The 25,814-nt window shown below is 41.0% G+C and overlaps 1 protein-coding gene and 1 pseudogene across 2 annotated transcripts in view; both read right to left on the minus strand.

The window, feature by feature from the left end:
• Positions 1 to 25,814, minus strand: part of CHST9 (carbohydrate sulfotransferase 9) — a 287,603-nt gene that overhangs the window by 80,999 nt on the left and 180,790 nt on the right. The window lies entirely within an intron of this gene.
• LOC115871640 lies at positions 10,571 to 11,512 on the minus strand (annotated as a pseudogene).

A 25,814-nucleotide genomic window follows, 5' to 3' on the forward strand; every position in this document is an offset into this window, starting at 1 on the left:
TGTGACTTTTTAAACTATGTTCTAAACTTGTGTTTAATCCACTGTGATGGCTAGAATTAACGTCAACTTGTCTGTTTGCAGTTAGGGGTGGCGTCCCACCATTGATGCCTGCTTGGAGGTGTGGCCTTTTCTGAGAGAGACACTTCTCTCTGCTGACCCCTTTTTTTGCCAGCCTGCTTGCCTGGTTTGTGTGTCTGGCTCTGGGGTTGGCAGCCCACGCAGACTGCCAAACCGAGGAGCCGTGGTGCTTTGCCATATTCTTCTTGCTGACCTTGGACGCTGTGGTGCTGTACTCACCAGCTGCAACCCCTGAGTTTCCCTCTTTGCCTTCCCACTTCATCCCCCAGCAGCTATGTGAGGCTGAAGAGGACTCTGGCTAGCATTGTGCCCATGGACTTGAATTGGACTGGGTTGGGTCACTTATTTTGATATAAAATTCTTTCTTATATAGCTATGAGTGCCATTGGTTTCATTTCTCATGAAAATTCAACCTAACATACTCCCCTATCTAAATAAAATGAGTCTTTGAATAAAGATAATAATGGAAATGATTATTATATACCAAACATATTGTGGAAGCCAGAGAGATTTACCAAAAAAACCTCCAAATCCACTGCCATCCAGTAAATTTTGACTCATAGTCAACCCTATAGGGCAAGGTCGAACTGCCCTTGAGGGTTTCTGAGACTGTAACTCTTTACAGGAGTAGAAAGCTTCATCTTTCTCCTTCAGAGAGGCTGTTGGTTTTAAACTGCTGACCTCACGGTTAGACGCCCAGCATGTAACCATTTGGCCACCAGGGATCCCAGAGAGATATATGATTCCACTACAAATTGAGTGGAGTTAGTTCTTTACTCTGGAAATCATGGCAGAAGTAATGTTGAATGCATATTTAGAGTGTTCAATTATTTCCTGCTTCATATACTAGAATCAGAAAGTCTCATGGCATTGAATTTTCCTTTCTCCATCAACCTACCTTAGCTCCACTTTATATATCAATTTCCTTCCTCTGACCATCCCTGGAGCGTACCATGTCTGCAAGCAGAGTCAATTAGGGTTGTGCTGCCTAAGGCTAGTAGCCCTATCGGTTGCAAATCTGCTTCTAAAGTCCACACTCTTTCTTGGGGGGAAAAACAGGATTTTATAATTTACAACACTTAATAATGAATATTTTACAAAGACAGAAAATGAACAAAATGCTGTGAAAGAGGCTACTGAATTATCTCACTGGGACTCATTGGCCTCAAAAGAAAGGTGACTATTTGATGTTGTAAATATTGGCGCAGCAGGGACATGCTTAAGAGAGAGAGACAGAGACAGAGAGACACAGAGAGAGTTCTCTTAGAGTAATGAGCTTAACTTTTTTTGGTTTAAAAAATATTGATCAGGAATCATCTACATAGAGATTAGGTGAGGAGCCATTGATGATGTTGATGGAAATATGTGGGAGCTTCAAAAAGTTCATGTAAAGATTCCATTATTTTTAAAATCTATTTTTCCGCTGACTTTTTGGAGCCTCTTCAAAAACTAAGACCACAGGAGGCTCCTATCTCTTTTTTTCGAACAGGCTCTCATGGCAGAGTTGGAATCCTGCCTTTTTTCCAGGTTCCCATAGTCAGAAGGGGATTGGGAAATGCCAATTGGTTGAAGACTGCATTTCACAAGAGGTTTTTTTTAAAAAGAGACCTGTGGTTAAAAAATGTTTATTTAAATAGAGATTTGTGGTTAAAAATCCCCTGCAAAATCAAGGACCACTGAGAAGCAGCAAAGTGTTTCTTTTTACAAGGTCCCAAATCACAAAATGCATAGCCATCCGGAGTCCTTCCCACTTAAGTCTCCGTTTACAGCTGAAGTCTAACTGAGACCCGGGTGAATGACAGGATGCTTGCTCTTCCCAGTGTGGGAGCCATCTTTGTTCCATTCATAGAAAATAGCCACTGGTGCCTGGCACGCCTCAGCCTGTGAATTCCTGCCTGATGTAGCGGTGGCAAGCATTTGCTAAGTGGCATGCTCAGGACTGAGTAGCATCAATCATCAAATGTCACTAATTTCCATTGTCATGGGCACTTGAGAATGACAGTAAGTTCATTCTTCAGGTGTATGTGTGCAATGTTGCTGTTGGTCACCAATAAATAGGAACTCATTTTCAAACTCTCAGTGCTTGCCTCTGGCATATACACTTTGGAGGTATGATTTCTCTGGGTAATTATCCTACTTTGTATGTGCGTAATGCTTTGCAGTTAACAAAGACTTCCATTACATAACCTTGCAGATACAGTAGAAGTAGGGGACTGACAATTTAATTATTCCCATTAAAGTGAAAGCCAACGCTAATCATTTCTGACAAGCCTCCTATCTGTCATCAAGCTGAGTGGGTTAATCCAATGGCCTGCGAACCCAGTCCCTTTTTGCTCCGGCCTGGAGTGGTCCAAGCTCCGGTTCTCCTCACGTCGCCCTCCATCACTAACGCCTGTCGGGAACTGGTCTTCGCTGCTCCAATCAGTGCCCCCTCCCCACCATCCAATCAATCCTCCACACAGCAGCCAGAGTGACCTTTAGAAAAGCAAATCTATTCTGTTATTCTCCCTCCTTACCATCACTCAATGGCTTACAGCTGCCTTCAAGATAAAGTACAAACTCCTACACAGGATAAACAAGACCAGCCAGGTTTTTGATTAGCTGGCCTCCGCCCTGGGTTGGATTCAGAGTCTCGAAACACCGAAAATATTATGGTGATGACCTTGTTATTTGCTTTACCCATATGGAATGTAGAGAAAGAGAGAAAGAAGCCATAAAACACATATGCATGCTCTCCTTACAATCGCTTCTTTTATAGTGTTTCTCGTTACAAAATTCTGGGTAGAGAATTTTGAGCTCAACTTATCTAACTTTCTTTTGGTGCCCCAAAGTATATGCCTGGATCCTCATCAGCCAGGTGATCTAGAACCATCAGTGTCTCTTGATTAAGTGAGTAAAGGGCAGCAACAACAGCATTCTTCATAAGCCACAAAGTAACCTTTGAGTGATTCCATCAATTCATTCACTGATTCACTTATCACAAATCCATTGGGATCTTGGTGGCGTAGCAACCCCTGCTGGGGAGACTGTACCTGGCCTCAGCGAGCTTACAAGTTCGTAGGAGCTTGTCCAGAGCAGTTGAAGCTATCCCAGCCTCTTGAAAACTCTAATGCCAATGCTCAACGCCTCCTTGAAGTCTCTATTCATGACACTTGCTTCTGTGATGCCTTTGATACTTGAGATTCCTTCGAGTACTTATTTACTTAAAAAATTTGTATAATTTCTTTTCTAAATGATACTCCCTAAGCATGTATCAAGTTACTGAAGAAAAAAAAGGTATTGAAAGCCTACTAAACGTTGTACTCTGGGAATTCAAAGTTAAGTTAAAGTTGGCCCCTGTTTCATGTTACCCAGAGCCTAGTGGCCAAGGTAGACATATCATTATAAAGCAACATGCTACGTGGGGGCAATTGAGGGACTAAATTTAGATCTCTCTCTCTCTCTCTTTCTCTCTCAATCTCTCTCTCTCTCCATGCATATGTGTGTGTAAGCGACAGAGGCCAGCTGATCCTTGATCAGGAATTAACCAGGCAGAGAATGGAAGTGTGGATCTAGGCAGAGGCACTGTTGATAAGCCACTACTTTGGACAAAGCGGAGCAGGTTGAGACCCTTTTTTTTTTCTTCTTTTTAGCACCCCCACCCCCACCCCCTGACACCCCTTTTTCATCGAGTATGGCTGGGGCAAGCTTGGGCCTTAGGCTAATGTGTTTTGTTTGTTGCTTTTTTTTTTTTTTTAAATCATAGCGAACATCTGAATGATCTGCAGAGTCTCTGAAAGGAGAGATTTCCGCATCCCACCCTCGGAATTTCTGATCCAGCAAATCTTGGGTGCCACTAGGTTTCCAGGTGACACTGCTAGTGGGCTGGGGAAACCATCCTTCGACAACCATTGCCACAATTTAGTAGGGAACAGATTCTCAGGAGTTTTATATGCAAAAGCAATTCATATGTGCCCTACGGGGGTACATAACACAACATTGCAGGTGCTCCAATGTGGATGCTTTTTCCATTCTCTAAGTCATAACTACATGTTGCCAGATGCAAGGCATTAGGCAGCATCCTTTTTTGGAGTCGATGTGAACAAGGAATGAACCACGTATACAGGCCGCAATTCAGCTGAATCTCAGAATCACGATGGCGTGCAAAAGGAGACGGAGAAGTGATTTCCTTTATTGAAGTGGACCTATTTATGTAAACCTCTAGAAAATGCAAACTGAACAACAACAACAACAGCAATAGAGGAAACACAAGAAAACTTTTGGGGCAAGAAATATGTGCACTACCTTGATTGTGATGATAGTTTCATGGGTTTATATAGATGTCAACACAGCAAATTCTAGTTAAATATCTACTGATGGTTTCAAACTGCTGACCATGCAGAATGCAGCCCAACACATAACCAAGACAGCCCCAGGGATCCAGCTGAACATTGAATAGGCAGTTGGAAATCTGAGCCTGGAGTCGTAGTAGAATAGGGTGGGTTTTCTGAGTATCCTTCTAAAAAAAGAAGAGACACAGAGAGACAAACAGAAGAAATACAGACATGTGAAGATGCTCTACATGCCAAAGAATGCCTGGGTGAGGTAGTTCATTTATTGTGCCAACCTGGCCAATAAACACGTGGGGTTAATTGAAGGGCGGAGGGATAAATGGCTCAGTGAACCTCTCCTTTCTAGTTCTTGGGTCTCTTGCTTTGTGATGGTAGGACCAGGGTGCAGCTGCCTTAGGCAGTTCCCTGCTTCAGCTGGTAAGGGTCACTTCCTGCAAGACATGCCCAAGGAGAAGCCCCCTGGACCTACCCTGATGCAGCCCTGGGTGCTGGAGCAGCCGCATGGAGACCCCTGCCAGCGCTCAGATGCTTATACGTTCACTGATTCGGCTTTCCTCCTATAGTCGGCATCATTGCGTGTGTTTTGTGAGATGGAGGAGGAATTTGTGGATTGGTTTTGGACATATGGTTTAATGTTGGACTTGTGGGCTTGGGCAGCACTGGGTTGGGATGTTTCCTTGACGTGCACTTACCCTTCATATAAAACTCTCTCTTATACATATGAGTTTCTATGGATTTGTTTCTCTAAAGTACTGAGACTAACATACTGGGGATACCAGAAGTTGAGACAAAAATAGAATTTCCCCCTAAAACCTTCAGAGAGAGCATAGCCCTGCTGGCACCCTGAATTCTAACTACTAGCTTCAGATTTGAGACACAATACATTTTTGTTGTTTAAAGCCCCTACTATTTTACAGCAGCACCCAGAAATGAATCTAGAGACTTTCTGGAAAGAATATGACAAGAACTCTTTTGAAGAATCTTGCTACATAGGGCAGAACCCTAGTTGTGAGGCACGAGAGGCCAAGATCCATTCAGGATGGAGGGAAGATGTTTGTATGCCGAGGAAAGGATCCAGGAAAGAGAGAGAATATGATTGCTATAGTTATTAGCCTACTTGTATCTCATACCATCCTGTTCCTGGGGATTTTCCACCATTTCAGAGAGACCCTACTTCCTAGAGTCTCACCTTGGCCCAGTCTTGTTGCACATGGAGCACAGAAATGTGAAATTTTGCCCATCAGATTTTTTGGTCCCAAACTCTCAATTGTAAGCTAGTGACACAAAGAAGAACAGGCCTCACCAAATCTAATTTGGGAGCAGGTGGGGACCAGGTCTCAGACACAGACGGTGAGAGGAAGAAGAGAAAACCCTTGACAACTTCAACCCTTTCTCCTTTTATCATCTTACATGTTGGTCCAGTTATGTGGATTTTGGTCTTCTTGACACCGAGCTGTCATCTATTGTGAAGGCTGCAACCCTTGATCGTCATCAGCAAGTACTTCAAGTCCTGCTCACTTTCAGCAAGCAAGGCTGTGTTATCTGCATATCACAGGTTATTAACAAGCCTTCCTCCAGCCCTGATGCCCAGTTCTTCATATAAGCCAGCTTTTCTGATAATTTGCTTGGCATGCAGATAGTAAAAAGTATGGTGAGAGGAACCCCGACACCCACTGTGGTAGTTACATAATCTGGTGTCAATTTGAGGATTCAGAGTGAAGGGGTGGAGTCTAGCCTGTCAATCGGGTTGGAGCTTGATGATCTCATTTGGAGGCACGATGGAGATAAATAGCTCAAGGGAGGCGGGATACATGTCAGTCCCTGCCAGTCATGCTTACTGACAAGATACATGGGCCTACGCTAGTGCCCTGAGCTGTACAAGCCACGTGGAGACCCCTGCAAGTGCTGAGATGCTTACAATGCCACTGGATCCTCAAGACTTTTCACCCACTGGCCTGTGATCTTCCTGCATTGCATGTGTTTCGTGAGTCTGAAGAGGAATTTATACATTGGTATTAGACATATGGGTTAATATTGGATTTATGGACTTGATCTGGACTGGGTTTGGATGTTTTCTCAATATTCAACTGCTCTTGTATATAAAGCTCTCTCTTATACACGTATGAGTCTCCCTGGATTTGTTTCTCTAGTCTACCAGGACTAACAGACACACATCTTTTCTGATTTTAAACCATGCAGTATATACAGCAAAATCTAGTGGCATTAAGCCATTACAAATAGGGTAATAATAATAATAATAATAATAATAATAATAATAAACTAACAAGGAATGAAATCATCATGTTTGTCCTGGAAGGGAATATGTTTAATTATTTTCCCTGTAAGTTCACTATGAGCCAAGTTTCTGTAAATATTCATCTGAGTGCCCTTCTATTTAGTTGAAGTTTTCATTTCTTTATAACCTGTAGGCAAACATACCTAACACGGTGTGTTTGGATGTTTGAACACATTTCATAAATTCAAGCTACTCATTAAGAGATTTGTCCTTTCTGAATGATGCTCACCACCCCCCCATCCCTTATCCTGCTTCCGGCAGCAGCAAAAAGGCAGCAGTGGGGAGGGTAGACGATGGAATAAACACTCATAAATTGTGCAGGGCTCAGGTCCCATGCTACGCAACCAACCATCCATGACTCAGCTTGGTGAGCATGCCAGGAGTTACTAAATCTCACTCCAGAATATTTTAACTTTGTAATCAAAATCAATTGGCGGTCCAGATCCATTTTTCTGACAAGATGGATTGACTCAGTGGCTGCAACAATTGGTTCAAACATAAAAGCAATAGTGAGAATGGCCCAAGATGGACTGTGTTTCATTCTGTTGCACATTGAGTTGCTCTGCATCAGTACTGACTAGATGGTAAACAACAACAACAACAACAACGACAACATCGCTAGAGCAGAGCAAAGACTAGACCAAGAGGCTGAGGGTCAGAAAGAGGCCAGCTGTCAGACATAGTAGAGGAGAGATGATAACTTGATAAGTTCCTTAATAAAACTTTAATCATAGGGAAAAACATTTACATTCTAGTTTTGTTTGTCTTGAGGAAAGTCAGAAGTACAGTGCCTGGGAATGACGGCAGATAGAGAATCGTTTTAGCACACTCATGCAATGGCTGTCTCCTAAAGAACAGCAAAGCATCTCTGAAACACGGAGCATGTTTGAGCTTAAAGCCATGACGCCTATGAAGCCAGAACTATTGCTACCAAGCCACCTGAAAACCCGTTTAAAATGATCCTGGCAGAGAAGAGACAAAGACAAAGGAGGAATCAATATGATAAATGAGTAATACCAGAAATCAGTATATGATAAACATTAAATCAAAAGAGAAAGATGAAATCAAATTGAACTCTGTTCTCTTGAAAATTAAACTTATAAAAATATAAGGACAGATAAACCCCCAGGACCAATGGCAAGAGTGGCAATACCGGGAGGTTGGAGGGAGGGTGAGGTAGAAAGGAGGAGCCGATTACAAGGATCAACATATAACCTCCTCTCTGGGGTATGAACAACAGAAAAGTGGGTGAAGGGAAACATCGGGCAGTGTAAGATATGACAAAATAATAATAATTTATAAATTATCAAGGGTTCATGAGGGAGGGAGGAGGAGGGAAGGGAAAAATGAGGAGCTGATACCAAGGGCTCACGTAGAAAGCAAATGTTTTGAGAATGATGATGGCAACAAATGTGCAAATGTGCTGGACACAATGGATGGATGTATGGAATGTGAGAAGCGTTGTGTGAGTCCCCAATAAAATGATTTGAAAACCCCCCAAAATATAAGTGCTAGAATTATTTCTGTATGAGACAAAAATAAAACATTTGCTTTTTTCTTGAAGGCTAGCTGGGAACAATGCTGAATTAAGCGGGCAAAGAGAAATACAGTACTTATTTTAAAATAGCCAGTCTTCAGGAAGCATTTCACATGCAGTTACAAATAAAGCTAGAACGATTTTTGTTTCATTTTCATTAGTGTTTGCTTGCATTCCTTTCGAGTTTCTTGATTCATAACACTTATAATCAGTCAAATGCCTGCCATGTTTGAGTGTGCATGTATGTTTGCATGTGTGTGTGTGTATGAGATTTCCTCTGTATATCAATACCTTTTCTCTTATGGTTTATGGTAAACATCCCCTGTGTTAGACAGTCTAGGATAGTCCTCAGTAATCCATGCTCCTGGTAACGACAGCCTTCATTTTCTTGTGAGCTAGACTTGTTGATACTCCTTTAATGAATTTCCATTGTCCTTGAGCCAGGGCAACTTCCTGTGTGTTACAGTACAATTGTACTGGATAGGGCTTCCCAATGACCTTTGGAAAGGAAATTTTTAGGTTTTATGATACCGTTGAGTGGACTTCAATTCCCAGCCTTTCAGTTAGCCAAGCATTTGTAGCATCAGCCTAAATGGTCCTAAGTTAGAAAAAGATCATGGCTTCCATCATGCACTCGTTCTTTGCTGGCTTGTTTCTGGTGGAAGCGGCTGCTGCTCCACGAAGCCGCCCTGTGGACAGGCCCTTGTGATCACGCTTGGAAAGAACCCTGCTGAGGCTTGCCAACAACCACGTGCGTGAGCTCAGAAAGAACAAGCCTGGAGATGCAGCCTTTCGAGAACCCGTGCCCAAACTATGTAGCTCAGCTGTGCCTGGATTCCTGACCTACGGAAACTGCGAAGAAATAAGCGTCCTTTGTTTTTAATGGCTAAGCTTGGGCATGATGGTTGCTTAGCAATCGGCGACTGATACAATGTCTGCCCACGAAACCAGAGGGAAAGTCCCTTCCTGAGCTGCAGGTCACACCGATCAAGAACAAGCAACTGTTCTCAAAATCTGTTGCTATTTTTATGAATTACTTTCAATTGAGAGGATTCCCTGTAAGCTCTCAACACAACAACAAGCCGGAGAAGAGAGTTTGTTCTTGTTCTGCCCTCATATTATTAACTAAAAATTGTTTGTATTTTTTTTAATTTACTACACTTGATCTTAGCCCAAAGGCTGAGAAGTGATTTTTTTAAAATTCAATGGACTTTTTGTTTTAGTTCTCAAATTAATTACTTTAGGTTGAGTTTTGCTTTACTTTAGTTGGAATTTAAATTTCCCTTTTATGGAGAAACTGAAAATCAGAGAATTATCAAACGTCTTAATTTTTAATAGTTTTAGCAATAAGAATCTACACGATAAAGCAGTTCCTGTTGTATCCGCACTGAGCCCCCGGACACCAGTTGTGTCAGAGTAGACTGCTCCCCATCATATTTTCAGTGGTTGATTTTGGGGGAAGTTGCCAGGCCTTTCTTCCACGGTGTTTCTTCTTGAACTGGAACTGGAAATTCTTTCCTTTCGTCGTCACGTTCTTTCCTTTGGTAGTCAAGGACGTTCGCAATGGATGCCAAGATTCATCTGGGAATTGGGCTGGATAAATATTAACATCAACTCACTGCTAGTGCTTGCTGAGAACAAAGACTGGTTCATACTCCCAGCAAGCCTTCCTGAGAATTGCATTGAAAGTTTTGGATTAGAAAAAGTCAAGATGGATGTTCTCTAGCTGCTTGGCCATTCTTTCACGGTAGCCAAACAATACTACCCAAAAATGAGTTTCCAACTGCAAACGACTTCTCGTTGGTAGCAGCACATCCCTGGAGAAGGCAAAACAGAGGGGCAGTGGACAAGAGGAAGGATCTCAATGAGATGGACTGCCAAAGGGCCTCCAATGGGAAGCTCAAATACAACAAGCGGGGGCATGGCATCGGACTGGGCAGTGTCTCCTTCTGTTGTGCAGAAAGGGGCTACGAGTCAGAACCAACTGGATGGTGCCTCACAACAACAATACCATATTGTTGTTTTCAAGATGTTGTCCGGAAATATCCTGGCAAGAAGGCCCCACTGTCATTTTTCCTGACCTAATACAAGCCTACGAGATAGGCCTCTCTGGTCTAGGGAACTGCAGAGGACCAGAATAATGTTTCCAGGCATTACGTCTTCCCACATAACCCAGAATCACGTGCCAGAAAACACAACCCTGAATTATATAAACACACACACACACAAACAAAGTGCTATTTTTATTTGAAACTGCTGAACACTTTGTACATCTTTTTTAATATTTGAATTTTATGAAAAAGTTTACATCCATCGGTACGGCCTTATTTACTCAAAGTTCTTGCGATCAGCCTTGTCTTGAATGTGTAAGACCATTCGACATGCATAGAAGTCTCTGTCTTCCTCTGATAATTCACCCAGTGTTTTTAAAGCTCTGTCGAAAATTTGTGCCCCTCTGGATGCCGCTACCAGATCTTTGTTTCCATAGGTGTCTGTCTTATAGCACTCCGAAGGTACGTGCTTCCAAAAAATATTCACTCCCACTCCAAACTCTTCAGAAATTATGTTATGGATCCATAAAGCAGGAATGAATAACACATCACCAGCCTCAAGGGAACATTCTTATCATCTAGCCTTGGAAAACAGTGGATATTTTGCCAAGTCTGGCTTATCTATATTCAGCACTTCTGATTTAATACCTGATAAACATAAATACTGGGCATATTGAGGACTAAACAGTACAACACGTTTTTTCTTGTCACTTATATTAAGAAGTTATCCATAATATCATAATGAGTCCAGAGTTGTAATCCCAGTGCGCTAACACGGAAAACACTTGAAAAGAACGGCTCTTTTCTGAAGAAGTCTGGGAGTTTAATATCTCCTTCTATAAAGGAAACTGCCTTCTGATATCTGCAATATCCTTTCTAGGATCTTCCCCAAGTGACCGTAAGTAGTACTTCTCATCCTCTGAAATAAAGAACTCTTTATGCTTTTCTTCTGCTCCCTCTGGGCCAATGTGTTAAAAGATAATGTTCTCTATGCAAAGCTCTTACTAATGAAGTTCATCTATGGGACAGCAGCAACATGAACCTTGACCTCTGTCGGCCCTCCCACTCAGCTTAGGGAGTCCACTGTCCATCTGCTTGTCCATGGCCCCAAAGCAATTCCTTCCAACACAAGTGGTTTGCTCTGCAGGTAGTGGTGCTGGGTGAACTGTTCTCGCGAAACACCCTCGAGCCGGGGCACAGCAAGGCGCTGGCCAGCCATCTTCCCTCAAGCCCACTCCATTATCTGGCTCAGAACCCTTTGTAACTTTTTAATTTTGCTATCAGCATCACCATCCTCCTCATCAGTAGCTGCTTGCATAGCCAGGTGTTGCTGAAGGTACAGCATCAAATCCAGGCGGAAGAATGGTTACTGATCTTTCAAGATGCAACACAAGATGCAAGGAACTCTTTTTGGCGCTCCACATTGTATGTAACCCAGCTTTCCCCACGGTGCCCACACTGTACCCTGTTCCTACTTTATTGTAGCACCTGTAGCAGTGGCTCCCTTATTGTTCTGTGCATTTACCTTCCCTTTAAGGGACCCCGATGGTGTGCGTTAAGCGCTGGGCTGCAATTGATGGTTGAAAACCGCCACTCACCCATCAGAAGAAAGATGAGGTTGCCTTGCATTAAAGATTTACCATCTCAGAGGCTCTAGATAGAGTTGCTCTTAGTTGGACATTGAGTAAGGAAGATTGAAGAAAAATGAATGAATTTGAATTATGGAGCTGATGGGAACTGTTGAAAGTGCCAGGGACAGCCAAAAGAACAAATCTATCTTGGAAGAAGTACATCCGCAGGCTCTTAGAGGTGACATTGGTGAGACTTGGTCCCCTGTACTTTGGACGTGTTGTCAGGAAAGACCAGTCCCTGAAGAAGGACATCGTGCCTGGTAAGGGAGAAGGACAGTGAAGGAGAGAAAGGACTTAACAAGATGGACTGATGCAGTGGCTGCAGCCAGGGGCTCAAATATAGAAGCAGTTATGCAAATGGCACTGGCCTGGGAAATGCTGTACATAGCATGTCTATGGCTCACACCCAGCTCCATGGCACCTACCAACAGCACAAATTGGAACAGATTTAATGTCAGTGGGTTTGATTTTGGTTTGGGGCACTCTTTTCTTAGACAATAAATTTCTTGTCTTTGTAACCTCAAGATCTGGCACAAGGTCACGCCTAAGACATATTAAAGTTATATTTGCTAAGTAATGACTGGACAAAGAGGAGATAGAAAATAGAAGATGGAAATGAAGAAAAAAAGAGTCAAAAGAAATCAGGAAAGACAGTGAGGTCTTAGTCTTCTTTTTCTTTTTTAATAATCACTTTATTAGGGGCTCATACAACTCATCACAATCTGTACATACGTCATCTGTGTCCAGCACTTTAGTATATATGTTGATTTCATCATTCTTACGACACCCACTTTCCACTTGAGCCCCTGGTGTCAGCTCATTTCTGCCCCCTCCCCGCTCCCTCTCCCCCCAAACCCCCAATAATTTACAATTTATTATTATTTTATCATATCTTACCCCATCCCACATCTCCCTCACCCACTTCTCCACTGTCCATCCCCCAGGGAGGAGGCCACATGTAGACCCTGTCCTCTGTTCCCCCTTTCTCCCTCTCCTTCCCTCCACCCTCCCGCCATCGCCACTCTCTCCACTGGTCGTGGGGGGTTCATCTGTCCTGGGTTCACCGTATTTCCAGTTCCTATCTGTGCCAGTGCACCTCCTACAGTCCAGCCAGATATGTAAGGTAGAATTGGGATCATGGTAGTGGGGTGGAGGGTCAGGTATCAGGCATCCAAGACCCCCCCAAAAATTATAACATTGTGAATGAGGGGGAGTGCAGAGTGGGGACCCAGGGCCCATCCAGGGGAAATTGGACATCCCCTTGCAGAAGGGCTGTGGGGAGGTGAGGAGCAAATCAGAGTGTAGTGTAGTAATGATGAAATATGTAATTTTCCTCTGATTCTTAGTCTTCTTTTTCATTCACACCAAAGTAGGAAAGAATTTCCATCAGATGTTGGAGCTATGTGACCAACCTGTGGCAATGAACATAAAGGAGGTGCTATTTTCTCAAAAGTGTTGTAAGGTGCATTGCTAGGACCCTGTTCATTTTGTTCCTCTCACTAGTTGGAGCTGCTGGTGATGTAGTGGTTACTTGTTGGGCCGTGACCTGCAGGGTCCGCAGTGTGCCTCCCCAGCTGCACCGCAGGAGAAAGGTGGGGCTATCTATTCCTGCAAAGGGGCAGTCCTACGCTGTGCAAGAGGGTCACCGTGAGTCGGTATGGACTCAGAGCAGGGAGTGAGGGTGAGTTGGAGCTTCTAGTCACTCCTGAGTCCCCACCGCTGCTGGAAGTCATTCTGGTTATCCCGCCATTTGAAAGACCTGGAGCTACCTTTTCACTTGGGAGAACAGAATAGGAATCAGTTCTTCATGACTAAATTAGGAAGGACAGCCTATCTCTTGAGAAGAAAAGCAATTCTGATCTGGGTAATGAGATTGTGCAACAAACTTTGAAAAGACTTAGACCACATTTATACAAAACAGTATTTGCTTACACTTCAGATATAGCCATCAATTTATGGTTCATAGCCACAGAGTAGGTAATAAATATGAGTATAACAATTTATTGAAATTGGTTTTATTACTTTTTTAATAAAAAATGCATTTTGCTGTTCAGTTCATATTAAACCCCATTATCCAAAATAGTGTACGTTGGATTTTCAAAATCAATCTTGGCAGGATTTAGCCCATAACACAATAATTCATTTTCCAAAGTAAATACCACAACTGATACAGTATGTTCTCAAAATTGTGTTCCAGGCATGATATTAGATTTTTAGTCCACATCATTGAAATTGACTTAACTGGGACTCATAAAAGACATTCCTACAAGTAATTAAATGCTCTATAAGATCAAACACAAGATTTAATTTTAAATTCAAATAAAACTAAATGTTAAAAGTTTTCATAAAGTAAACATTATAAGTTAGAGAAAGTAAAAGATTTCATTATCTTATGCCATTTTTTACATCTCAAGAAAGTTATATTTTGTTTTTAACTTCTTAAAATGTAACCAATAAGAGCTACCTACATATCAGGGATTTTGTAACTACTATATTTTATAAAATATCACAGAGCTAGTAGTCGTATAGGTCTTACAGATAAAAACAAAACAAAATAAACAAACAAGAGCAAACCCACTGGCATTAACTGGTTCTCAGAGTGGCTCTGTGTACATCTGTACGAGAACAGCCAACCTCGCTCGTCCTTCTGAAGAGTGGCTAGTGGGTTTGAAGCACTGACTTTATGGTCAATAGTCCAACATGTACCTGACTGCACCACCAGGACTCCTGGTCAACATACAATAATCAGTTGAGTTCCTTTTTGCAAACAGGGAGAGTTCCCCAAAGCAAATCAAAGAAAATCATACCATTTACAAAAATAAAAAAATATATAATAAAACCAAATTCACTGCCATCAAGTCAAAGCTGACTCATAGTGACCCTAGAAGACAGGGTCGAATTGAGTCTGAGTGGCTGGGGCGGCGACTCTGTCTGGAAGCAGAAAGCCGGGACTTTCTCGTGAGGAGGGGCTGGTGGTTTTTAACGGCTGACCTTGCAGTCAGCAGCACAACACATAACACTGCGCCACTAGGGTTCCTCCTTGACCAGGCTTCCCCAAACGATAAAATATCTAAGAATAAACCTAACCAAGGATGCAAAAAGTAAATTGTATGATGAAAAAGATAGAGAGTCAAAGATACCGCTATAAAAGAAAACGCACTTCATGCTCATGCTTTGGAAGATTCCATATTGTTTAAATGTCAGTACTACCCAAAGAAATCTGTAGACATGATGCCAACCCAATCGAAATCTAACAACAGTCTTTACTGAAATGGAAAAGCAAACCCCTCACTGTATATGGAAAGCAAAGAGGCCCTAAAATCAAAGCAATACGAAGAGCAGAGTAGGGGGCCTCACCCTCACCCATCTGAAAGCACACTACAAGCTAGAGCGATCAAAATGCCCTCTTACTGGTTCAATGGTAGACACACAAACGGAATAAAATTAAGAACCAAAAAATAAATCCATCTCTTCATGGACAATCAGTTTACAACAAGGGTAAAAGTCTATTTAATGAGGGAAAAACAATCCCTTTCACCAATGACACAGAAAAAAATTGAGTTACATGCAGAAAAATAAATCAAAACCCCATACCGCACACAATATAAAAAAATCATTTCAAAATGGATCAAAGACCTAAATGTTAAAACTAAACTCATACAATTCCTGGAAGATAATAAAAGGGCAAAACCATTGGGCCCTAATTTAAAAAAGATTATCAAACACAACTATAAAAACAAAAATTAGAGAAGACAATTTAGGAAACTTTGATTCCATAAAAATAAAATATTTATGATCACCAAAAGACTTTATCAAAAGAATAAAAATAAAACCTACAGACTGAAAATAAAATTTATCAGGAACGACCACAATGTTTAACCTCTAAAGTATGCAGGAAATTTCCTTAAAAACACTCAACATCGAAAAGACAAACAACCTTATTAAAAATGGGCAAAGGACACAAACAGACATCACAGACCCTCACAGAAAGATGCTTGGGATCATTAATTATTAGATGAAAATGGAAACTACAATGAAATACCCTGCTAAAATGGCACTGACAAAACAAAACAAAATCAAAAGCCAAAGTGGGACAATCAGTATCCTTATCCACGGCTGATGGTATTGTACAATGGTACAATCACTATTGAAAACAGGGTGGTGTTCTTAGTAAACTAAATAGAGCTACCATATGATGCAGTAATTCTGTGCCTAGGTACATGAGGTATATGAGGGGGTACCCCCCCAAAACCTGGAATTGCGCTGGGTGGAGCCGAGCATTCATAGTGCGTGTTTTTCCTGCTAGGTGAGCATCAAGCAACTGAGTTAGTGCATCAAGTGGCAGCGCCAGGAAAGGTTCTTTCTGATCACAGTGATTTCGTTCATAAAATCAGTTTTGCTCGAATCTCGTTTTTTGTGATATTGATTTAAGAGAATAGCGTGCTGCTGTGAAATTTGTTTACTGCTCAGAAAAATGCTGCAGAAACAGTTGATGTTGAACACAGCTTACAAGGTCAGCACTATGGGAAAAACTCAAGGATATGAGTGGTTTTCTTGTTTCAAAAAAGGTGAAATGCCGATTGATGTCACACCATCAATTTCCCGAACAGATGAAAATGTTGACACCTAGAGCATTTGGAGTTTGCTCCTCCAAATCAGACTGTTAATCAAACTTTCTATTTAGAGGTTTTGAAAAGATAACCTAGCAGTGTGCAGCAGAAATGGCCTGACTTGTGGCAGATGGGGAACTGGTTTTGCCACCATAAAATGTAGCTGCTCATGCAGCCTTCTCAGTGTGCAAGTATTGGGCAAAAACCAGCATGCCCTTCTTGGCTTTTGCATCTTACTAACCTGACCTCGCTCCATGAGACTTCTTTTTGTTTCCCTGCAAGGACATGCAAGGACAGTGATTTGACATAGAGGAAGTGAAGAAAAAAAATGAGAGTGGTGGTGTCAGCCATCCAAATGGGTTTAAAAAATGTTTCCAAGAATGGAATCACAGATTTGACAACTGTATTAAGTGTAATGGAGAGTACTTTGTGGGTGATAAGGTTATTTTATTAAAAAAATTTTTAAATACTATAGCTTTGATACAAAATTCCAGTTTTGTTGGGGGCACCCCTTAATATTACAGAGCTCTAGTACAAGATACAAGATTATATGCACCTCTGTGTTCACTGCAGGACGATAGCAAAACCATTGGTAGGTGCCATCCTGTTTGTTCTGATGACAGCGAACCCAGGTCTAACAGAGGAAACACTGCATGGACCTGGGCCATCCTCACAATTGTGATGTTTGAGCCTATTGTTGCAGCCACTGCGTCAGTTCATCTTGTTGAAGGTCTCCCTCTTTTCATTTGGGTTTCACTGAGGGTTCGTGTCCAAAAGATGCAATTCTCCCACTTCCTCCTCTTAACCTGTTGGGTTTAATAACCAGTCCTGTAAGCAATTAGAGCTGTTTACTGTTCCCTGCAGAGAAGGTCAGCGGATGCTGGGACAACAGCTAGATGCTCTCTCTCTTTTTTATTTTGGTGTCTGTCTAGATATGATCGGCCAAATAAGCAATACCAAGGAGGCAGGAACAGGACCAAGGGTTCTGAGGAGGGGAGGGGTATGGGAAAGGAGGAGGCATGGAAGGGGAGCGAGGAGCCAATAACTACAGGGACAGGGGAAGGGATATAAAATGAAGGGATATAAAATCCATGGGGCGAAGGTTGTAGCAGTCCAGATCATGTTTGATCAATTGAAATGTATTTGAGAGGAATAACTGAGAGGTGAATGATAAGTAAACAAAATAATGGGGCAGGAGGACAGAAAAAAAGAAAAAGAGGAAAGAACTAGAATGTAATAATCACATATAGGTATAAACATATATGTAAATATATGAATATATATCTTTCTATATATAAAAATATAAAGATAGGTATATTAGTCAATGTGTGTGTATATATATATACACACACACATATATATATACACACACATTCACACACAATAAGGAAGCAGTTGGACTTTGGGCCTCCACTTAAATCTTATCTCAATACAACAACAGTTTGTTCTAATAACGTGGCAAGGCATGATACTCACCTTGCGGCCATAATCGCTGAAGACAAAATGGGTGCATAAGCAAATTTGGTGAAAAAAGGGGATGGGGCCTGGCTATTAAAGACTTATTAATTAAAAGCTATCTAACAGAAAAGCAACAAAGTCCACCTGGAAGAAGCACACCAGCCTGTGTGATCAAGAGCAGTTCATGGGAATAGGGATCAGAAGCTCAAAAACCAAGCAACCTAATTGATGTGAAAGAGAGCGTAGACAAAGTGGAGACCCACCACCCACCTGTATGACAATTGGACAGTCGCTCACACAAAAGCCATATGGGATGGAAGATATAGCCAGGGTGCAGTATAGGACTGATGAAACACGTAAGTATACTCTAGTTCTTAAAAATTTATTCCCCTTACTATTTTAGTCCCATTTTTACCTCATTAAACTAGTTAGACCTGTGAATATTCATTTGTATAATGAAGATGCATGAAATCCAAGATAGATAAACCCATCAGAAATGGTAATGGGAGCAATGATTCCTGTGGGTAAGGGATGGCGGGGAGGGCGGGGTGGGGGGCGGCAATAGATGACTATATAACCCCATTAAGGGGAATGAATAACAGAATTGTAGGCGAAGTGTGTTCATCTGGGTAGACTAGAGAAACAAATTCATAGATACTCATATGTGTATAAGAAAGAGTTTTATATAAAAGAGCAATTGAACATTGAGAAAACATCTCAGCCCAGTCCAGATCAAGTCCATAAGTCTGCTATTAGCCCATATATACAATACCAACATACACATTTCTCTTCAGACTCACAAAATACATGCAATGACGCCGAATGCAGGAAGATCACAGGTCAGTGGGTGGGAAGTCTTGTGCATCCAGTGGTGGTAGAAGCATCTCAGTACTGGCAGGGGTCTCTACAGGGCTCTTCCACCTCCCAGGGCTCTATCGTAGCACCATGTGTCTTTTCAGCAAGCATGTCTCACAGGGAGTGAGTGTGTTTCCTGCCTCCAATGAGCTATTTATCTCCTGAGTGTCTCCAAATGAGGTCATGAAGCTTCAACCTGACCAACAGGCCAAACTCCACCCCTTCACTCTTAAGTCTCAAATTGACAACAGACTACGTAAGTACCACAGGAAGGAATACAGTGGGAGGTGTTAGATATGGCAAATAAATAAATGCAAGTTACTTTCTTTAAAAAAAGAAAAAGTCTTGCCATAGTTTTCTTGGACTACTTCTCTAATTCATGGCAATGCTGTTATGAATTCATCTAAGAATTAAAACAAACAAACAAAAATAATCAAACTACTTGACTATATAAAACTAATATCTTTAAGTTTTATAACACCTCAATCCTATTAAAAGGCAAATGAGAACATGGGAAAATGAGATTTATAACACATTTGACAGAAAAGGATTAATAATTGATTTTACAAATCCATGAGAGTTAAAAAATCAACACCCTAATAAAATTAAACAAAGAATTATAAACAGGCTGGTGGAAAATGTTCATTATGAATCAAAGATGTCCCATATATGAAACGTAGATACTCAATTTCACATAAAGCATAACAGAAAATTCTTCTGCCATATATCTTACAAAGGAGTTTCAGGGCACAAATGGCTGCACACTTAGCTACCAAAAGGTTATGGGTTTAAACCAACCCTGTGGAGAAGGAGCTGGTGACCTGCTTCCCTAATGATCACAGCCAAGACAATCTGATGGCATGGTTCTACTCTGTCATACGGGTCACTCTGAGTCAACATTGATGTGCAGCACATAACAACACCAACAAATATTAGATATAGACAATACATACATTTAGAAATATGTAGTATATATATGCAACATATAACTTCATCATAATCTGTGGAAGGTTGTTTTACTCTGATACATACACATTCAGTTTAAGGTCTATCTTTACGTGCCTACAACCCTCCACTAGACCACAGGTGTATTTTCTATATTGTTTCCCAGTGCCCAACACAGTGCTCACAACAAAACAGGTATTCAAAAATGTTTGCTAGGTGAATAACTAGATCATTACTAAATACATTGATTCTATGGTTGCTCCTTTGAAAAATAATGTGTTTTCAGTGAATGTTTACACAGCAAAGTAAGTTCTCATTCAGCAATTTCTATACAAATGTTTCAATCACATTTTTACATTTTCCATAATGTGTGAACATTCTCCTTATTTCTCTTCTGGTTGTTTTGCTTCCGGTAATCTAGTTTCCCTGCCCGCTTACCTTCGCACTTTGACTGTAGTGTAACATAACTGCCGACTGTTTGGCCTCATAGAGGTGATTCTTTTAATGGTCTCCATACTCATGGGTGATAATCTCTTTTTTATGCATCAATCTGCTTTTTAGCTAAAAGGTGACCTCAGGTGCTAATTTCAGTTCAAGCTTTTAAAGGGTTCTCACGATGAATGTCTCTAGGAATCCTCTTGTCGCAAAGAACTGAGTAAGTCCAGATTTTTAAAGAACTACCAGTCTGCTTCAAATTTCTCACCCATTCTATTAGGATTCATCTATCGTGGCCCTGATCAGAATAGCCCAGAGTGGTAGCCAGGCACCGATTACAGACATATGCAGCGACAGTTTCTTATTAGTGTTGCTTTTGTCATAAAATTATATAACAGTTCCTGCAGCAAGTACAAGGATGTTATTGGGTGAAGCATTAATGGGGCAGGTCTGAGGAAATTTGTGTTTTACATAATTCTTCTTTCTTTTTGCCTTCCTACAAGGGCTGTGGCATCCAGAATGTTAAAGCAAGCCGTGATTCAGATGTGGAACAGGTTGGGAAAAGAAAGATGGCTCATGGTCTCAATGGGTTGGAGGCCAATTAGCCTACCTTTAATATTAGGATTGACTTAGGATGAAAGTTTATATGGGTAACATGTCAACGTGCAGGGATGGGGTGGTGTTTTCTTCCATAAGGCGAGGAATGGGACCGAATCAGAAAACACTAGTGAAAAGGGTAATTTTGGTATTACTCGAAGATGTGTGCCAGAATGACCAGCGAGATTGTTGTTCTAGGCAGGAGGAATGGAGTGGACAGCACACAGAAGCACAATACAGTCATCCCATCAATTCCACCACTCAAGGTAAATCGTGGATCAGCTCCCTGGCTTTCTAACCTAGCATATGCAGAGATTCTGCGTGGATTATTAAATGCTGCCCCTGTGCAGAGACATCTTTTAAAAAAGTGGTTCCTCTACCGACAAGGTTGAGTGTAGGTAAATGCTCTAGTTGAAAAAGTTAGAGAAAGGTGCTTCTTCGTTTATGGGGAACTAGGCAGCTGAGCTTTCAGCCACCACTCACCTTGCAGTGTACAAACGACAGAAATCTCCCGGAGAATACATTTCCTTCTTTTCCTTCTCCTCCTACTCCTCCGAACCCTTCTCTCCTCTCCTCTTACATAGAAGACACTGGAATAAAATTTCCAATTTCCTTTATTCCAGAAATTCTGACTTGCAATCCACCTTCTGTGCTGTTGTGGGAGGAGCTTTCTAAATACATATTGCATCATCCTTGCCTTTGCGTGTCCCCTTGATTGTGGTTGTGAGTCACTCTGTGACTCAGAGCGACCTTCCGTAGAACACAAGAAACATTGCCTGCCTCTACACCACACTTACGATCACGGGCACGCACATGCTTCATCTTCTATTGCAGCCACTTGTGTATTTTGAGTGTTTTCCAACATAGGGGAGCTCAATTTCTTAGACTATATTGGACAATATTCTGCTGTGATCCATATGACGCTGACGGGACATTTTTTGGAAAGGATCACCAGCCTTTTCTTCCTAATTGGCCTTAGTCTTCCTTTCTGCCATAGTCTGGCAGCTCTGCTGAAACCTGTCCAACAAGGCTAGCTTGATTGGTTTTTGAAAAACTGTTGACATAGTTTCCAGAATCATAGCACCAGGCAAGCCACCACCACATAACAGACTCTCAGGCTGGTGGTCGTTGACTACACTGGTGGTTCTTAAATCCATCTATTAGATCCAACTCTCTAACATCACAAGCTTGCAAGCATGGGCCATTTTGGCATTCCGAGAAGTGTGGAAGTCGATGCAATACATTAATGCATGCTAAGTGTATTACATCCCTCTCCAAGAACTGCCACCCGCCTTGCCTCCCTGAAACAAAACCCCCCAAATCCCTCCAAAGTCACTACCACGGAGTCTATACTGGCTGATAGTGACCTCTGTGGGTTTCCAAGACTGTAACTGTCCACAGGAGTAGAAAGCCCAGTCTGTCTCCCACAGAGCTGCTGGTGGTTGCAACTGCTGACTGTCCTAAGATAAGGACTATTAGAATAACTATATAAAATATGAAGCTAGGCTAGGTGGGAGAAGCGGCCAAATTGCAAAAATCTTCACTCAATGTAAAAATAAAAAACTGAAAGAAAAAAATAAATTATATATCCAATATAACTCATGGAACCCTGGTAGCATGGTCAGGTAAGTGGTGAATTGCTAACCTTGAAGTCTGTGGTTGACGCCCACCAGAACCTTCACAAGCGAAAGGGGAGGGTCTTTGCTTGGTAACAATTTATATTCTCAGACCCTAGAGAGAGTTGCTATAAACTGGAATTGATGTGATAATAGTGTTTTTTTTTTTATTAAAAACATTTTCTTTAAACGTAACTAAATTTTGTGAGTTGACTAACTGAATGGGCATTTTATGGTTTAACTTAGTATTAAGTAAGTAAAACAAAAATCAGTATTTTACAATAATTTTATAATAATAATTTCACAAAAACCTGGCATCTGAAGTATCATTTCTTGTTTGTTTGAATGAATAGAAAATTTTATTTTTTCAGCGGTTGAGTGCAAATTTGGGTGCCAAGAATGGTTCATTGAAACCAAAGCTCTAGAGTAATATGCAAAATAATTATACTAATCATTTTCCTACCACCAAAACGGATAATGTGTCAACTTTCCCATGACCACATGAGGAGTCAGGGGAACAAGAAACCAAATTCATGATTCTGAACCCCAGACTCCCATTCCATTATTGGGTAAGACCTACATCTACCACTCTTGGGAGGTTAACTCTATGTGCACAAACTAGGTCGGGGAGGTGAAGCTTTCTGTGTTTCAATTTACACGATGCAATGATGGGCATGAACTGGGTAAATTGGGCTGGCAATTACTTTCTTAATTATAACTGCAGGGTAATTTCCCCAGAAATATATAACGGTTTTTTCCCCCTATTGATTAAGGAGTAGGGCAATTGAAGGTCTCACACCTTTTGCTATATGATGTTGCTGAGATATCTGATTGCCCCTCAATGATTTGTTAAAAAAAAAAAAGTAGTTTGTGATTTTATGTGGTTTAAAAGGAAAGACAGTAATTTGTTGTTATGATGCCAAAAAACAAAAGAAAGGGAGTTTTATTTTTTTTCTAAACCTGACTTCCAAAAGACAGGCAAAAAATCCATCTTTTTTTATTTGTGTACATCACAGAAAGATGAAATTATCTATTATAAAAGTCACTTTTCAGTTGATGGTTTTAGTATTGCACATACTGCTGGAAATATGCTTTCTGTTGACTTCCTGTAAGAGACTATCATGTAGGGCATTTTGTCTTTTTTTTTTTTGCTCTGATGTTTTCTCCTTATTTATGTATCTGATCAGTGTGAGAAACTGCTCTCTGGTCTCAGATAACAGACTCGTGTTACTATCAAGTGTAGGTAAGAATAGATGCTGGAAACACAGGCTATTAATAGCTTAAGGAAAGAAGGATGGCAAGTATCCGAAAGGGAAATGAACAAACAACAACAACAAAACCAAGACCCCACCAACAGCAATCAATACCCTTAGATCAAACCCAGTCTCACAACCAGTGAAAGCAAAGACGGACCAAGCAGATCACAGCTGGGAGACACAGTGAGATGACCCTGCGAGCGCAGAGAGGACAACTGTCCGCAGGGGCAGATGGAAAAGGGACGGGGCAGCTGCAAACCTGCCAAAGAAATGCCTGAGAAAGCCTGAACAAGAGAACGCTTTGGCCCCACTGTTCTTTTCATTGTCTCTTATTTATTCCATGCCCCTATCCCCCCTAACAACACACTTGTGTTCTCCCTGGTCAAAGAGGGGAAGAGGAGATCGAATTTTTTTCACTCTCGATTTGGGCCCGCTTTAAAGGGTTCTGTTTCTCAAACAACTTGGCCCTTAAAGAAAGTCCACCAGGAGAAGTCTAAAAATCTTATGTTTATAAAGAGTTACGTATTTTTCTCCTTGGAAAAGCCACATTCCAGTAATTGTTCGATTTCAGGGAGCACTTTTGCCAATGCTGATTTTATATCCCTAAGTGCCCCCTAGTGACAAGGTCCGATTTCAAAATCTCTTTTTTCACAGTCATTTTGTTTAAACATTTCCTTTTCCCACCACAAATGTGGCCAGCTCAGGAACAAAACACCCAATTTACCGATTTTATTTTAATTAGAGAGAGAAAAACTGTTTTCTTCTGTAGTTTTTTCTTCTTCTTATGTGTGGGCACCATAGCAATACATTCCTGTTTTTCTTTAGGAATTAATTTCAAGTTTGAAAAGTCTACAATCATCCACTCTTAAGAGCTTGTTTCCTCCAATTATAGTGTTACGATATAAATTATTTGGGACTGTGATTAATCAGTATTTTCTTCTTCTTTTTTAATTGAGGTCGTTCTCTCTTGCTTTTTCATTGTGGTCTTTTTTCTTGTTTCTGTTCTGTGTGATTTTCTGGATATGAAATCCAGGAGAGGGAAGTCTAGAGAGACAATGATTGTATGAATAATGACCCAGGGGCACAGCAAGGGAGGTTGGAGGGAAAGGGGAGCTAACAAGGAGTACAAGAAAGAAGAAAATGTTCTGAAATTGATTGTCGTGATGACTGCACAAATCTTCTTAATTTGATTGACCTAATAAATTGTATGATAAGTGAATTATGTCACAATAAAACCATTAAAAAATATAATGGAATTTTTCCATGGAAAAAAGAATTGAAGTTGAGCAAAGTCACTCAGTCACAAAAGGATAAATACTATACGATATCATTTTCATAAAATATCTAGAATTGGGAAATGCATAGAAGCCAATGTTTATTAGTAGTTACTAGGGGTGTAGGGAAGGGGAAGGGGCAATTAATGCTTAGGAAGTATTTAGTATCTGTTAATGATGATGGGAAATTTAGCAATGCATATGGGCTGGGGTTTCACAATACGGTTAATGTGACTAAAATGATTAGTTGGCAGCTATTGGAATATGTGCATGTACATATAAACATACATACATCTATATAAGAATTAAAAATTGGTTAAAAAAAACACACCCTGAAAACCATCTTGGTACTTTGAAATAGTCAAATGACCTTTTAAATAGAATGTGGTATATGTTTACTTCCAATCGGTGCTATTTTTTTATTCCCTGTAGACAATAAGTGTTTTTCGAGGTTAGCTAGGACATTCAACACATCCAGTTCAATTGTATGATACTCAGCAAAGTGCCAGGAAATAAAAAAGCACAAATAGAAGATATTGTAACTTTTCTCTGTCTATGCTTTCACACAGGTAAAGATTTTTGAACATTCCTTTGTTTTATTGGTGAAGATGGGAAAGGGTCTAGATGGGAAAGGGTCACCCTTCCAGGGACTGTATGAAAATCTCCTGAGGGCAGACACGGGAACAACAAGTGATCTAAAATTTATGGCGAGGAGGGAGTAGGAAGTCTGGTAGGGCGTGATCAAGGGCAATATAACCGAGAGGAATTACTGAAACCCAAATGAAGGCTGAACATGATAGTGGGACAAGAGGAAAGTAAAAGGAAACAGAGGAAAGAACTAGGA

The sequence above is a fragment of the Echinops telfairi genome, unplaced genomic scaffold (genome assembly GCF_000313985.2).
Source record: "Echinops telfairi isolate 266 unplaced genomic scaffold, ASM31398v2 ScPeMD7_7400;HRSCAF=8409, whole genome shotgun sequence".
NCBI classification, from domain to species: domain Eukaryota; kingdom Metazoa; phylum Chordata; class Mammalia; order Afrosoricida; family Tenrecidae; genus Echinops; species Echinops telfairi.